Here is a 17,495-nt window from a genome sequence, read left to right on the forward strand (position 1 = left end):
CAATTTTTTTATTCCTTTTTATTATTCCTCTCCCTTCCTTCCTTTTGTAGCGTAGCTTATTGAGTGCATTATTTTATAGGTATAAATGATGTACTTAGAATTTGTTGGATTTACTGTGGTACACAGGAGCACAGAGAGTGGGGGGGGGTACAAAGTATAGGGGCCTGGCTCTGTAGTGGGTGGAGCCACCAACCTGATGTGGCCATGCCCATTTCTGTGGCTATGGAACAGGCCCCAATGTTGTACTGGGGCCCAAAATTCCTTTTGCCAGCCCTGCTGGTACCCTGCGCTTTCCTGACAGCTATAACGGCCTATTATATGCTCTTCTGTGGTTGCTAGTACTACAATATGGTACTGTGGGATAACCAGTTCTAAACACTATAGTGGCTGGGGAGGTCAGACATCTACACCTGCTCCCAAATGCTGTCAGTATAACATCCGATAGGACCGGGGCAGAGCTAGTAGCAGAGGTCAAGGCAAGACTGCAGTGACAAGATGAGTATTGCTAGGGTGTGAATAAGCTACTGGTCAAAGGCAGGGAGCATAAGGGGGGTGGAGAATTCCTTTAAGAGGGGCAGCTAGTCAGGAAGCTCTCCTCCCACAACTAGTATGCCCAACGCCCAGTAAGGGATTCTGGGGATTCTCTCCTAGCACCTGTGACGTATTCTCACGGTCTAACAACCTTCCAATGTTTTCATCAGACCAGGGGGTATATTTACTAAACTGCGGGTTTGAAAAAGTGGAGATAGCAACCAATCATATCCTAGCTGTCATTTTGTAGAGTGCACTAAATAAATGACAGCTAGAATCTGATTGGTTGCTAGAGTCAACATCTCCACTTTTTCAAACCCGCAGTTTGGTAAACCTAGCCCCAGGGCTCATCCCCCATTCCGGGTCAGCTTATAAATTCTGCAGACCATTATGTGTAGAATACAGATGGAATGTTGGTGCCAGGCGGGTATATGTGTCCTGAATTATGATGGACCCAATCACTGGGGTTTTCTAGTTTGGGAAAGTTTGGTTTTTAATTTCAACATGTCCCCAGTTCCAGCACAATAAACCAAGATTTTCATTAATTTTCATTAAATGAAAGGGACACTTTGCATTTAACCACCATGCTGTTCATAAGTTGATGAACACCTCTATGTATTGTGGGACATAGTGAGAATCCTGTGGAATATTTTGCCTTCATACATAAAGCTGGGGTAAGATTTTGTCTTGACTGTTTGATGTGCAAGATACAATACAATGCATTTCCCTCTCATTAAAGCACAAAGGAGGAGGAGGTAGGAGCAGGAGGTAGTTGGTAGTGATGTCGGTCACATTGCTGGAGCCTGTAGGTAGTGACCTAGAAATATCTCGGTATTATACAAAAGAACATTTCTGTAAGACAAGAAAACTATATTCAACGTGAGAAACGCAGAACAGAGGGAAATTGGAACAGTATTTTACATTAAAAGTCTTTGGAGACGAGACTTTACGGACCTCAATGTGTGCGTTACGAGAGGAGAACAGGAGGCAGCCGTAGAACATAAAAGACATGTCTGGATACATCAAAGCAATCATCCGGGGACTCCATAGATCTTATTGCCGGGGAAAATAAAGATATAAAGCGAGGGATCGTGTGCTAAGCTGGGGAGGGAAAGCCCCGGAGAGACGTGAGAAAAATTCTTTAGCATCCAATTGAGTTTGGGTGCATGGAAAGGACTCCCAGAGGAGGCAACCGTGGAAGGCAAAGTGCAAAGAGGGGATTTAAAAATAGTAGCTTGTCAGGAATCAAAGACCGCTGATGCTAATGTAATCAGAACGGAAGGACAGGGAAGTCTCAAGAGGCCCCAACCTATGGTGGCAAAAAATATGGGGTCAGCTGCTGTGTATGGTACTGATCACTGCTTGTTAAATAGGTGAATAAAAAAATCATCTGGGATGGAATTCTAATTGGAGGAGAGCTGCTAATTGCCATGCAGTGTCATATAAAACACTAGCTCTGAGAACCACATGCAGAACCCATGTGATGTATATATCTCGGTCCACTGCTTAAATACACCGGGTCATTGCTCACTCTAGCCGCAGTGATCCACATTATTATCATAGCCGATATCGTTCACATGGTCACCTGCTGTTCCTAAATTATAGGAGCGTCAAAGGGTTTGAATATACGGCCCTGGAAGTTCTTGTTCATAAAGATGTGTGTGTTTTATTCAATGCCGACCAACTACACCAGGGGTAGGCAACCTGCGGCTCTCCAGGGGTTGTGAAACTACAAATCCCAGCATGCCTTGCCACCTATCTGCTGGTTATCTACTGGCAAAGCATGCTGGGACTTGTAGTTTCACAACACCTGGAGAGCTGCAGGTTGCCTACCCCTGAACTACACAGTACTACTTCTCTTGTTCAGTGTAGAATGTAATTACTCAGTATCTGTTTCTATTCGGTGTATAGGGTTATGTCAAATACACTGTCATGAAGTCCATTAGTCTGGTCATGTTGGGGCTGTAGCACCTCACTGTCAATCTACTACAGTACTCATATCAATGGGAATCCCTGGATATTTCAAAGCTTAGTAACAAGACATTTGAAGCCAGACTACTCTGGTCTCTCAGGACCATGTCTGATCTGTCAGTTTACCTGATGTTAAATTGGGATCCCTACAATATTACAACTAAGGCTGACAGAGCATGCTGGGACTTCTGGTTCCACAACAGCTGGCATGTCACAGATTACCCACCTCAAAAAAAATATCAAATGTATCTTTTTCTTTTTTTTTTTAACTGTGTATTTATTAAAGATCAGTACAGTGCAAAACAATAGGCAACAAAAGACAAAACAAAAATCTCAAAACACAATATCAGTTGTACATACAAAGATAACAATTCAGAGTATTAGAGAGAATTACGAAACAAATACTGCACTTCCCATTTTTTGGGGTATAGATCAGAGAGCGGTAAGAGGGACAATGGACAGAAGAGGAGACGGCGTGGCTAGAACCGTCAAAGAGGAGAGAGGGGAGAGTAGGTGGAGAGGAAGGGAGAAAATGTAAAGTAAATGGAGAAGTGTGAAAGAAGAACAACCAAGGACCCCGAACCTTGGACTTGGAGAAGTTCTTAAGTTCATAAATTCCAGGCGCTGGACGTGCCAGGAACTGCTGATGATTGGAGAGTGGGAGGAGAAGAGAAGACTGTTTCCAGTCAGAAGCAAGTTGACAGGTGAGTTTATTTTGGTGATGTGCGTTGGCAGGAATAGAAAGGGGTAGGAGGAAAAATTTGGGTTCTAAGGGAATCATACGTTTGAGTAGCGGAAAATCATATTCTTGATTTCCAACCAGAAACCAGTGAGCTGTGGACAGCCCCACCAAACGTGCTCTTATCTGCTTGAGACATGTAAAAGTCAAGGACTTCAGTTTTGTCTGGATTTTATCTTATAACCCGAAAAAATGTCTGTAATTCAAGTTCAGTAAGAATGGGGAGAAAAGAGAGCAGAGCTGATTCGCTGTAGTTAGTAACACATCATCCGCATACAAAGCCAATTTATGCTCCGTGGTACCTACATAAACATCAGATATCTTTTTATTAGATTGAACCCAGGCGGCCAATGGTTCTATAATGAGAGCGGAAATAAGTGGTGAAAGTGGCGTCCTTGACGAGTGCTATTGGAACAAATGTGTCCTTTTCATCTAGAAATATATCGCTTAGGTTGGTTTTAAATGGTGAAATTATCAAGTATTATACAAAAAAGTGACAAACGCTGTATCCCTACAATTGTATTAATACCAACTCTGCCGGGAGTCCACTCCATGCAGGTCATGCATATTCCCTGTATCACACTTATTGGTGGTATTCTCCTATAGTGCGGGGTCTCACATTGCCCCTTGTTCTTGTTATGAGGCTCCATCTGCTGGGTGTGGGGATATGTTCCTGAGCTCCCCACTTATTCTATACGTTTATATAATGTAGCATCACACTGCCTACCACCTCCTCTCCCATCATACAATATAGAGGTTATAGCCCGTGTGCTGGGCTGGTAGAATTTCCTCGTTCTTGTGAGCTGGATAATACAATCTGCAAGCTGCCTGCGTTGGATGTTTATTTTTGGAGAAGCAGTTGTCTTGGTGACGCTGAATCGTATGAGATAGCGACAATGCCAATGGAGACTGGAATCTTCTACAAATGATCAGAGCACATTGAACGAGTATCTTTAGCCGCTCTTTTCTTTCTCATTCACTTTATTAAGCAATTAGGTCACACAATAGTGGTACTCACAGATTTCTGTCTGTTTATAGATTGGTGGGTCACCGGGTATACGAGTGATTTGTGACACCAGTATAATTGTTTCTAGAGGTTAAAATGTTCTCGGGATAACAGATTGGGAGATTGATGCACACAATAGTCACCAAAAGGGTGTAGTTTCCATGGCAACGTTCATGTGTTGCCAACTACACACTGCCACTTCTATTTTTTGGATATGCTTTTTTTACATCTGTTCTTATTATGTTTGTCTGGATAACCACAAGTGCCACTATTCTTATATTCTGAACTGATTTTTTAGTGATAGTCTATAGAAGTGGAGAAGCTTCAAAATGTCCCAAAAAATTACTTTTATGGAACAACTAAACATTTTTACTCAGTATTCTATTAAAATGACCTTTTTTTTTTCGGTTGACACATTGGGCTAGATTTACTAAACTTCAGGTTTGAAAAAGTGGAGATGTTGCCTATAGCAACCAATCAGATTCTAGCTGTCATTTATTTATTGCACTCTACAAAATGACAGCTTGAATCTGATTGGTTGCTATAGACAACATCTCTACTTTCTCAAACCCGCAGTTTAGTAAATATACCCCATTGTCTCTTTTGTCCATTTCATTCCTTACAAAAATTATTTTTTGTTAGCTTAAGAAAACATTTTGTCATTCTCTTCAGGAGATGCAGATTCAGTAGAAAAAAATGATTACGTGTACTTTATAAAAATGACAGTTTATTGTGGTGTTAAGTGAACCATATCTACTTTGTATGTCCATGTCCCTTAGTATAAGAAGAGAAGGAAGTGGTGATATCATGTTATACAATATTGATTCTTCTCCCCCCTTCACCCAGGAGATCCCAGAAGAGAAGTCATGTGCAAATCACATTATATTAGCCCTACCCCCAGCGGCAAAATACCGCAATCGTATTGAGACCCCTTCCCTTGGAACTGGGTAGGATCTGGGAGAAAGTCCTACTCGCACGGGGGTCCTGGAGAACTACTTGAAATTCAGGAGTCTCCTGGAGTAGGCAAGTATGCTGAAGACAAGTTAAGGCAAAATTTATTTCCCCCCCCCCTCATTTTTTATAGAACATCACCTACAGCATTTGTTCTTATTCAGTATATATGGACTACGGCACAGTACCACTTCTCTTGCCCTGTATCATGAAATTAACTCTAAGGGCACGCTTGCCTACTCTCCCGGAATGTCCGGGTGGCTCCTGAAGTTTGGGGAGTTCTTCCCGACTCCCGAAGAGTAGCCCAGCCTCCAGGATCCTGCCTGATCTTCTTGCAAAGTTGTTGGGGCAGTGACTGTTGTTGGGGCAGTGACAGCTGGTGGGGCAGTGACTGTTGTTGGGGCAGTGACAGCTGTTGGGGCAGTGACAGCTGGTGGGGCAGTGACTTGGCGGGGCAGTGACTATTGGTGAAGCAGTGACTGTTGGTGGAGCAGTGACTGTTGGTGGGTCAGTGACTGTTGGGGCAGGGGCAGTTGGTGAAGCAGAGACTGTTGGCGGGGCAGGAGCAGTTGGTGAAGCAGAGACTGTTGGCGGGGCAGGAGCAGGTGGTGAAGCAGTGACTGTTGGTGGAGCAGTGGTAGTTTGTGAGGCAGTGACTATTGGGGCAGTGACTGTTGGCAGTTGCAGTTGGTGAAGCAGTGACTGTTGGCGGGGCAGAAGCAGTTGGTGAAGCAGTGACTGTTGGCGGGGCAGGAGCAGTTGGCGGGGCAGGGGCAGTTGGTGAGGCAGTGACTGTTGGCGGGGCAGAAGCAGTTGGTGAAGCAGTGACTGTTGGCGGGGCAGGAGCAGTTGGCGGGGCAGGGGCAGTTGGTGAGGCAGTGACTGTTGGCATGACAGTGGAAGTTGGTGAAGCAGTGACTGTTGGTGGGGCAGAAGCAGTTGGTGAAGCAGTGACTGTTGGCGGGGCAGAAGCAGTTGGTGAAGCAGTGACTGTTGGTGGGGCAGGAGCAGTTGGCGGGGCAGGAGCAGTTGGTGAGGCAGTGACAGTTGGCATGACAGTGGAAGTTGGTGAAGCAGTGACTGTTGGCGGGGCAGTGGGGTACTTGTCTTAGGTCTTTTTTAAAAGTAGAGAATTATGGAACTATACACCTGTATACCATATTCTATTTAACCAAGTATATAGGAATTTACTTTTTTGATGGGTTTTTTTTGGACTTCAAAGAAGGATAATCCTAGAGATAATATTACAGTGTCATGTGTGCTACATGTCACTAGCTTGTGTTGTGATTTACATACCAGGAAATTAGTTATAAGTAGACGTTCCGATGTATTATTTCAACCCCTCCCCCCCCCCCCCCCAAAAAAAAAAGAAAAAAGAAAAACAACACCCTGTTTTCGGTTAAAGGCTTCAAAATCTTATCCCTCTATGAGCAGGTTACTGGCCCCGCACCACTCACTTCTGCCGCTGGTCACTCTCTGTCCCGCTCCCTGCCTGAAATTGGTGGATGTTAATAAAACACTATGGACACTGATTGGTTTTGAAATTACAGTGAGATTTGTGATTGGCTGCTGTGTGATGGGTGGAGTTCCAGCCTCAGTAGATGTGGAGAACTTCCAGACTGCTGCAGAGGAATATTGTCCAGCCTGGCTGGGTAGAGCCTCCAGGAGAGGCTATATATCAGGAGGGTATCAGCTGTCGTTCAGATGAAGACCCTTCCCCCTCTATGATACTTTAACAGCTCCTTCTGGGGTCAGTTGTCTCCTGCAGTAGTGTCTGAGACCAGGGACAGCTACTTCTTGGGGCCCCTTCCATAGCCACCAAAGGGAGCGGAGCCACACCAGGTTGGTGGCTCCTCCCACAACACAGACTAGCCTGGGCCCTGGATCCCTCTTCTCAGCGCCCCTGACTGTTCCTTCTGTATTATTTCAGGTGCTCTGTTCCACCAGGTCATATTTGTGTTTAATTTTTTTAATTTTTTTTTTATGTATCACATTTATGAAAATGTAATATTTAGTTAATTTGTTGTAATTATTAGTCATAATTGTAATCACTGACTCTATGACATCAATTTTAACCAATTATAAAATTTTATAATGATAATTAAAATTGATTATTACATTCTATTATAATTGCGTATTTGCAATGCAAAATTGAATGTGAACCTTGTCACCCCATCCTAAAGTTAATTAACCCCTTTCATCATTCCCTATTCAAGTGTGCAATAGCTAAATACAGTTAAAGTGCTGAAAATAGAACCTCTTGTATTGGATTATGCGCTTTAGGCAAGAATGTGCCTTAGAGCAGTGCTTACTGTGACGTTTTACACACAGCGGCCTCTTCAATCCTTCCCCATTTTTTGGGATGGGAGCTCCCATCGCAACTCCATCAGCGTCTCTGATAATTGCCGTTTGTCTTCCTTCCTCTCCCCGTCACCCATTTTGCCCCCTCCTCTGGCAACATGTCCCCCTCTCCTTGTCACCTGACACTATCCCCTTCCCTGGGATCGTAACACCCCTCACTCCCCTACTTAAAATAAAAACCGAATTACATGAAGTTTCCTTTTTATGGTATATTTAATCATTAACACTGAAAAACACAGATTTTTTTTTTTGCATGTAAACTAAAACAACAGGAAAATCAGCACTGAATTGCTGAAAAAAATTTAACACTGAAAATCGTAACACCTAGTTATAAGGGAAGAAGCGGATATAGTTTATATATCGAGGGCTGTTGTATGACTCCATACATAAGGGCTGGAGGGAGTTCCTCACTTGGTGCATATGAGTAGGTGGTCCTCAGCATAGGAGACAATTTTTGAAAATGATTGCGGGTAATTATATATATATATATATATATATATATATATATATATATATATATATATATAATTATAGCACCCTTATTTGACTGAAAAATGCCATGCCTACATGTTATTGGCGGTGGCAGCACAAGTATTCGGGGTGGCATCTATGGTCAACGGTACCATGTGCAATACATGTGTCTATCCCGGGCAGTGTAAACATATTTACTGTTATTACCTTTTACATCAGCGCTAGTTAACATTTTATATGGTCCCCAGTTCACAGCTGATTTGCAGGTGATGGGTGTACATAACATACATTACATTAGTTCATAGTTGTCCGGAAGACTCCCGATTTTTTGGTGAGCTCTCCCAGACTCCCGGGAGAGCAGGGCAACATCCCGAATCCTGCCCGATTCGTTAGTGAAGTGGGTGGGGGTGGGGCTAATCGTGTCATCCTGGCACCAAAATTGGTATTGTATAGCAGGGGGCAGGGCCTAATGACACGATTAGTGTGGCCATCATAGGCAAACCGTGGGGGGTTCCTAGTGCCTGGAACCCCCCCCCCCCCTCCCAGCCTGGGGTACTGTATGCTTTAGGTGGCTGGACCCTGCCCTGACCAGCTTGTGTGCAGATTGTTTCTGTCTGCACTGTTCACAGCCATCTCTCCCCAAGTACTGAAAGCAGCAAGAACAGGTAGGAGAGAGCAGGACGGTCTGTCAACTGTTCTGACACACTCAATCGGGACTTTGTTCTGATTGTAGGGACAGTTGGGAGGTATGTCCAGCTTCACACAGCTCTGCTCGAAAAGGGAGAATTGTGTGCCCCTAACAGTAGTGCACACAGCATTGCCCGTGTATATAATGGGAATAGAAAGAGTTGGAGAGCAGCCAAGCACCGTCTAAATTTATAGCCATGCCCCGAAGCATGCTGGTCACACCCACTGCCGGTGTGGCATGGAAAAATCCTGCGTTTGCCTCTGGCCATGGCCACAAGACATGAACAAATTTCAAGATCTCCTGGAGGGCTGATCTCCAAAGTTGGCAAGTATGCATTAGTTAAACATGTTACTCCACTTTGGACTAAGCCCCCCCCCCCTTTGTGTTCTCTTCCATGTATTACAAAAGGGGTGGAGCCTGGGAATTCTCTTCCCTGGATCTAGAAACAACCATTTATCTGATTACAGCTCACAATACAGGGGAATTCCATCTGTTCTATGGAATGATTCCATTCTGTTCTATTAAATTGGAAAAGACTGATTGAGTCCTCCGACTGCATTCACCTAAATGACACGATCCATCTTCATGTTTTGGCAGGACCCAGGGGGTGACTCAACGAAAGGGGGAGGTTGTCCAAAAGTCCAACAGCCCCTTTAAAGTAGTTACTTGAGGCCTCTCCGGAATATTTACCAATTGCTAGAATGTAAAGAGCTATAAGCTAAGTGATTGCTCTTCATGGTAGTCGTAAAGTACATATCTGTCCTGTGTAAAGTATGACTGCTCATTTGTGTTGTGTTTCAGAGGGTTACAAGATATTTAGGGGTAGGTTTACTAACGCTTCTAAAAAGGAAAAGTGGAGATGTTGCCCATAGCAACCAATCAGATTCTAGCTATCATGTTCTAGAATGTACTAGATAAATGGTAGCTAGAATCTGATTGGTTGCTATGAGCAACATCTCCAATTTTCCTTTTTAGAAACTTTAGTAAATCTGTCCTCTAATGTTGCAATGGGATGATAGCTGGGAAGTTGCTGTGTATTACAAATCCTTTAAAGTGTATTTAAAGCAGCATATTTGTATGTACCTCATTTATACATCACACTTTCTCTTGAACAGACAATATAGCAAAGCATTTCTGTTACAATTTTGTTGTCTCCGTCTATACATAATAGTACCACCCACTCTCAGAGACATCCTCACGGAAGCCCCATTCATGCTTGTACAACTGATTTACATTAGTCTACATAGACATAAGTCTATTTGCGGAGAAAATGTTCTATTCAGTATTCCTTTGCACCATGTTTACCAACTGTCCTACAGTATTTGTAATTCCTAGTCAAGTATTGAAATGCTGATGTCATTAGCATGCAGGAACATCAGTGAGACATTCATACTGCATATGCAGAAATAAGGAAGCATGGTGGCACAGTGGTTAGCATTGCTGCCTCACAGCTCTGGGGCCAGGAGTTCTATTCCGACCAGGACCCTATCTGTGTGGAGTTTGTATGCTTGCGTGTGCTTCCTCTGGGTGCTCTGTTTTCCTCCCGCAAAAGATTACCGGTAGGATAATTGGCTTCTGACACATTGGACCCTAGTCTGTGTGTGTGTGTGGGAGGGAATTTAGATCCTAAGCTCCGATGGGGCAGGGATTGATGTGAGTGATTACATATCCTCTGTCCAGAGCTGCGTAATATGATTGGGGCTATATATATATAGTAATAATAATGTCACAGTTGTAAGCCAGACAAAGGAATTCTTCTGGTCCCGGTACAGGACTGCTGTTGAAGGTAACCGTCTTCCAATGAGAGGGATTTGCAGCGTTTTTGTGCCTCTGTAATTAAGACTGATCTTGAGATTCTTAATATGCCTCAGTTTGAGACCATATAAAACAATTGTGTCGTATGTGTTCACCAAAGATCACTTCTATAAATGTACCCAGCTATTTATTTATTTTTCCATTTTGCACTGCTTAATGTAATCCCCTAACCGCCCTGCTCAATGAATGGAACAATCTGATTACATAGGAGAGGTGGAGACTGGGAGACTCACAACAGATGTGGATTCAGCACAGATCATTGGAGTGTAATTCACATCCAGTCAGATCCCTTTAACTGGCATCAGTGAACAATGCTCTTATGAAGAGTGCACACAAGTGACCAGTCCTGAAAGAAGGGCGGTCCTACCACAGCCAATCAGATCATTCAGTGTAATAAGCGCCATGGATGATATGCTTTATTAATGTAGATCACTATAACTGTGTTCATGAAGAACACCGCTAAAATACTACACCAGTGGATTTAATAGACACTGTACAAAATCAACCTAATATGCAACATGTGAAGCCGTAAAACAACTGCTGTGTACTGGTCCTTGTACTTAGAGTCATGTAATACCTGACAGGTGATCACCGGTGGATCATATTGACCATGAAGATATGATAACGTAGGGCTTGTGACTGTCCTTATTTCTACATGTAATTGCTGGAGATTACATGGAACTAGTGTTATTAGGCAGATTCGGGTGACAGAAGCTGGTTACACGTCAGGAAGGAGCTGTCCGTGATTTCAGCATTGCACTTATACAGTATCTCAGACCCACTCTCCAGACTCCATGTGTTACATGAGAACGTCAGTTCCCCATTTCTTAATCTCTCCAGGTATTAACACAAGTTTATTAGGTAGCAACAAAACTTTACCACTAAATGAGGTCTCAAACTCAGTGCGCGACCAGCTGACCACCAACACACATGTATAACACATGGATACAACACGTGTACATACTAACACAGCAACCGCCTGACTTCCAGCACTACACCAACATGTATAGAATCGCACATGGATACAACACGTGTACATATTCACACAGCAACCACCTGACTGCTAGCACTACACCAACATGTATAGAATCGCACATGGATACAACACGTGTACATATTCACACAGCAACCACCTGACTTCCAGCACTACACCAACATACATGGAATCACACATGAATACAACACGTGTACACATTCACACAGCAACCACCTGACTTCTAACACTACACCAACATACATGGTATCACACATGAATACAACATGTGTACATATTCACACAGCAACCACCTGACTGCTAGCACTACACCAACATACATGGAATCACACATGAATACAACACGTGTACACATTCACACAGCAACCACCTGACTTCCAGCACTACACCAACATACATGGAATCACACATGAATACAACACGTGTACACATTCACACAGCGACCACCTGACTGCTAGCACTACACCAACATACATGGTATCACACATGAATACAACATGTGTACATATTAACACAGCAACCACCTGACTGCTAGCAGTACACCAACATGCATGGTATCACACATGGATACAACACGTGTACACATTCACACAGCGACCACCTGACTTCCAGCACTACACCAACATGCATGGTATCACACATGGATACATCACGTGTACACATTCACACAGCGACCACCTGACTTCCAGCACTACACCAACATGCATGGTATCACACATGGATACAACACGTGTACATATTAACACAGCAACCACCTGACTGCTAGCAGTACACCAACATGCATGGTATCACACATGGATACAACACGTGTACACATTCACACAGCGACCACCTGACTTCCAGCACTACACCAACATGCATGGTATCACACATGGATACATCACGTGTACACATTCACACAGCGACCACCTGACTTCCAGCACTACACCAACATGCATGGTATCACACATGGATACAACACGTGTACACATTCACACAGCGACCACCTGACTTCCAGCACTACACCAACATGCATGGTATCACACATGGATACATCACGTGTACACATTCACACAGCGACCACCTGACTTCCAGCACTACACCAACATGCATGGTATCACACATGGATACAACATGTGTACATATTAACACAGCGACCACCTGACTTCCAGCACTACACCAACATGCATGGTATCACACATGGATACATCACGTGTACACATTCACACAGCGACCACCTGACTGCTAGCACTACACTAACATGCATGGTATCACACATGGATACAACACGTGTACACATTCACACAGCGACCACCTGACTTCCAGCACTACACCAACATGCATGGTATCACACATGAATACAACATGTGTACATATTAACACAGCAACCACCTGACTGCCAGCACTACACCAACATATATGAAATCACACATGGATACATCACGTGTACACATTCACTAACCAGACTCCATGTGTTACATGAGAACGTCAGTTCCCCATTTCTTAATCTCTTTTGGTGTTAAAACGGGTTTATTAGGTAGCAGCAAAACTCTACCACTAAATGAGGTCTCAAACTCAGTGCGCGACCAGCTGACCACCAACATACATGTATAACACATGGATACAACACGTGTACATACTAACTCAGCGACCGCCTGACTTCCAGCACTACACCAACATACATGAATTCACACATGGATACAACACATGTGCATATTCACACAGCAACCACCTGACTTACAACACTACACCAACATGCATGGAATCACACATGGATACAACACGTGTACATATTCTCACAGCCAGGTATATACTTAGACTAATACATATACCATCACACATACATGAATTTTCACAGACAGCACAGAAATGCCATCACTGAAGGAACTGGTAAGGTTTGCATATAAGGAATCACACAGGTACAGATTATAATAGATATACAAGCCTGGATTTTCTACAGATATCCACACATACATGGAATCAGAGACATGCTGATACTAACATGGAACCAGACTACTGTCACACATACATTAAATGACACAAATGATCATACATGCCTGACCTCACGGACATGGTGAAACATACATACATGGAATCACACAGATGGTTACACACACGGATGAATTCATTCACACACTTGACCCTGGTGACCCTCCATCTTCATTCTCCCTAGCAACAAGATTCCTGCAGTCACTCTGTCCCCCCAGCAGTGACTCCTCACCCCTAATAACAGGATGAGATGTGCTCCATCAGCAAGCTCAGCTCCATGTCACAAAGAGAGTAACACAATTATTATATCTGGAGGTGTGTGTGTATATGTGTGCTTCTATATCCATAGAGTAACAAGGGGTAATACTGAGGGCAATAGGAGGGTACATAGAGATTATTAGCTACATTAGTGGGGCATTAGCTGTCACTCTGTCTGTCTTATGAATATAGAAATTGATAGCAGACAGTTCACCCAGGCTAACCATTATATTCCCTATATTACAGTAGGTGTCACTTGGCATCTCGGTGGTGGGGGGTTAAATAAATGCCCCCTCCATCCAATCTCTCGTTCTATAAATCATCTTGTTAACGCTGTACTCACCCTTGATATATTTGCATGTTTCTGTCACATCACCTCAGTCCCTTCTTTACGTGATACATGTCAAGCTCTTTAATTATTTCCAGATAGGTTTTACTTTCTAGCCTATATATCATGTTATCAGCTCGGTCTAGTTTATACCTCCAGAACTGTACACAATACTAAGGATGAAATCTCACAAGTGACCTATACGGCGGCGATATAACCGACCTGTTCCTGCTACTAATACCTTGTCCTATACAATGTACTATTCCACTGGCTTTTGACATTACATGACTACACTGCTTCCTCACCATCATATCATATAACACACAGGTCCTAATGCTGTTGCCGACAGTACATTATCATTCACTGTATAAGCTGCAACTGATATTTCTAAATTATATTACAAATGTCCACAGTTTGATTGACAAGCGATGATGCATATAATATATACGTATCACTAAAGACAGCGACCAATCAGCCAGCTGGGTCAGCTTGGACATTTGACCCCATTTACACTTGGACATTGAACCAAATACGTTCAGACAGGTGATAGCGATGGAGAAGATTCTTAAGGGCTAATTCCTCTGTTTAATAGAGACTGCAGCTGTTCTATTCACGGCCACCACTGGGTGTTAGAGACCACGTATCTATCACATCACACAGCTGTGCTTGGAAAATAAGCCCCCAGCCTCTTATTGGGGTATCAGGCTGATAAATGATACTTATCTCTATAAAAGGGAAAGAGCCTTTAATTAATTGCTTCAATGGAAATCATCATCATTCTTCCCCACGTGCTCCACTCTTAGTGCTGGGAGCAGGGGGCTGCCACTTGTGGACTGGCTTTGGGAAAACAATTAAGCAGCCGATACAGATGGGTGAGCTATGTGCATCCAGTAATGGAGAATGGAATTCTATCTCGGAGTCGGGTGCATGGACAATACCAGGCTTCACACTGGGCAGTGTCCACACACATCTGCTTGTTGAGACTGTTGGACATCATGGGATGGAGAGAGAGGGAGGGACAGAGAGATATAGGAAGAGAATATATATAGGGACAGGTAACGTGGTGCATAGACCGGGATCAGCGGTGTAGATAGTGATGGGGGATATTTGGATCAGACTAAGAGCTCCCTGTGTATTAGAAGGATTGAGTGCACTATGTGATTACCAGAGATAATGTGGTGTTTGTGTGAGAGGGAGGCAGATCTGGAGAGGTACAATTACACAAATTAAGATGAGGGTGGAGGATAAGACAGAGGGGATAGAGGGCAGATGTGAGAACCGGGGAAGAGAGAGAGAGAGAGAACTGGGAAGGAGGGAGAGCCGGAGACAGTAGCTATTGTGATGATCTTGAATGGAGAAGCAGAGAAGGATACCAGGCACAGCCACACACACAGAAAATGAGGCAGAGAGGACTCATACAACAATATATAAGAGAAGCTTGGCCACTCTGACAGACAGACAGACATCTCACCTGTTCCCTGGTCTCTCTCCCCACATCACACGCTCCAATGCATGCCTGTCCTTCCCTTGCTCAGCGAGGGGGTCCCTGGCTGCCTTGAGAAGGGGGGTTGCAGGAGTATCAGTGTCTGCGGAAAAGCCTCAGCTCCCACCCCCCTGCTCTCTCCTCTCCTCCACAGCTGTTGCGCCTCCAGCTTCTCTCCACCTCCACTCCCTCTCCCTTGCCTGTCTGGATCCGCATATTGCTTCTCCCTCCCTGTGTCTCCACCCTCTACACCCCTCCACACATCACCCACCTCTCCTTTGTCAGCCTTCCCTCTCCCCTCTCTGGCTGCTCCTCTACACTCAATTTCAGCACCTGGACAGCGCCAGAGACAACTCGCTGTTGTCACATGTGCACGTTACACCTGGATATATCAGACTCAGCAGAGCAGGCACAGGACAAAGGCTTGTACAGAGTAATAGGAGGGGATATAGGGGGGAACAGGAGGTGTTAACAGAAGGGGTTAGATGTAATAATAGGATGAGAGATTATATGTATTATATATATTATATAGTGCCAATAATATTACACAGTGCTGTACAGAGAATATACTCATTCATATCAGTCCCTGCCCTATTGGAGCTTACAATCTAAATTCCCTAAAACACACAGTCTATGGTCTATTTTGTCAGTAGTCAATTAAAATATCAGTTAGCTATTGGAATGTGGGAGGAAACTAGAACACCCGGAAAAAAACACGCTCAGGCATGGGGAGAACATACAAACTATACGCAGATAGGACCATGGTCGAAATCAAACTTGTGACCCCAGTGATCTGAGACAGCAATGCTAACTACTGTGCCACCATGCTGCCCCCAGTTGTAAATTTATATAGATATAATTAAGTGATTCACAAAATAAACAGCAGAAATATGTAAAGACAATATTATTAATAGCCACCAAAAATGCATATAATTTGAATGCAATAAACACACGGCCTGACAAGGACAAGGCTGGCAACTGTGCAACAGACACATGCAGAAAAAGACACATACAAATAAAACCCACCTCCCCCCACACACAACACAATCGTGCCATGAAGCATTATATACATAAGACAGACTAGGGTATTATAGTATATAATATATGGACTATTACAGCTATAGAGAAAGGTTATACAGGGGCAAACGCAGGACTTGTAGAGGGGGGTTTCCACACCACACCACCAGTGGGCGTGACCAGCATGTATGGAGCCATGGCTATAATATTAAACTTGCTGCACTCCAACTCTTCCTATCCCTATAATATACATGGACAATGCTGCGTGCACTACTGTTAGGTGCACGCAGCTTTCCCTCTTCAAACAGCCATGTGAAGCGGGAGCAGGGTCCAATCACCTCAATTATACAGTGCCCCAGGCTTGGATGGGGGGTTTCCAGGCACTAGGAACCCCCCCCCCCCCCTCGGTTTTTAGGAGGATTTATATAAGGAGGGGGCAATATGGATTATAAGGAGGAGTCATAAGGAAAGGCTATATGAAGTAACATTAAGAGGTATAAAGAGATTATAACATTAGGAGGTATAGAGAGATTACACGGAGTAACGTTAGGAGGTACGGAGATATTACACGGAGTAACGTTAGGAGGTACAGAGAGATTACACGGAGTAACGTTAGGAGGTACGGAGAGGTTACATGGAGTAACATTAGGAGGTACGGAGAGATTACACGGAGTAACATTAGGAGGTACGGAGAGATTACACGGAGTAAAATTAGGAGGTACGGAGAGATTACACGGAGTAACATTAGGAGGTACGGAGAGATTACACGGAGTAACGTTAGGAGGTATAGAGAGATTACACGGAGTAACATTAGGAGGTACGGAGAGATTACACTGAGTAACATTAGGAGGTACGGAGAGATTACACTGAGTAACGTTAGGAGGTACGGAGAGATTACACGGAGTAACGTTAGG

General features: G+C 43.8%; 1 protein-coding gene across 2 annotated transcripts in view; it reads right to left on the reverse strand.

Annotated features, from left to right (window-relative positions):
• Window positions 1–15,821, reverse strand: part of SLC8A2 (solute carrier family 8 member A2) — a 63,983-nt gene extending 48,162 nt beyond the window's left edge. The window contains exon 1 of one of the 2 annotated variants that reach the window (XM_075186876.1): window positions 15,553–15,821. The gene's annotated coding sequence lies outside the window, so the exon portion shown is untranslated. The remainder of the gene's footprint in view (window positions 1–15,552) is intronic. The other variant, XM_075186875.1, reaches the window with a different exon arrangement.
• Window positions 15,822–17,495: the final 1,674 nt, after the last annotated feature.

The sequence above is a fragment of the Mixophyes fleayi genome, chromosome 9 (assembly GCF_038048845.1).
Source record: "Mixophyes fleayi isolate aMixFle1 chromosome 9, aMixFle1.hap1, whole genome shotgun sequence".
Lineage (NCBI taxonomy): Eukaryota > Metazoa > Chordata > Amphibia > Anura > Limnodynastidae > Mixophyes > Mixophyes fleayi.